A 242-nucleotide genomic window follows, 5' to 3' on the forward strand; every position below is an offset into this window, starting at 1 on the left:
AGTTTTCTGTTCAGTTGTATTATCCGCTACTTCCCAGGTAGCTGTTAGACACTAACCACGTGGTGCCTGGTTGTTCTCCTGCAGCCTAACAGTTTGACAGCCTATAATGAGCTCAGGTTTGAATTCACCTCAGTTCTGTGCATCTGAACACGTTCAGCCTTTTATCAGACTGGTTGTAGTTTTACTGGTACTCTACTGCAAAGGCATTAGGGCAATTGTGGATTTAAAAAATCTGAAACAAA

Source organism: Hippoglossus stenolepis, chromosome 7, assembly GCF_022539355.2.
Source record: "Hippoglossus stenolepis isolate QCI-W04-F060 chromosome 7, HSTE1.2, whole genome shotgun sequence".
NCBI lineage: Eukaryota > Metazoa > Chordata > Actinopteri > Pleuronectiformes > Pleuronectidae > Hippoglossus > Hippoglossus stenolepis.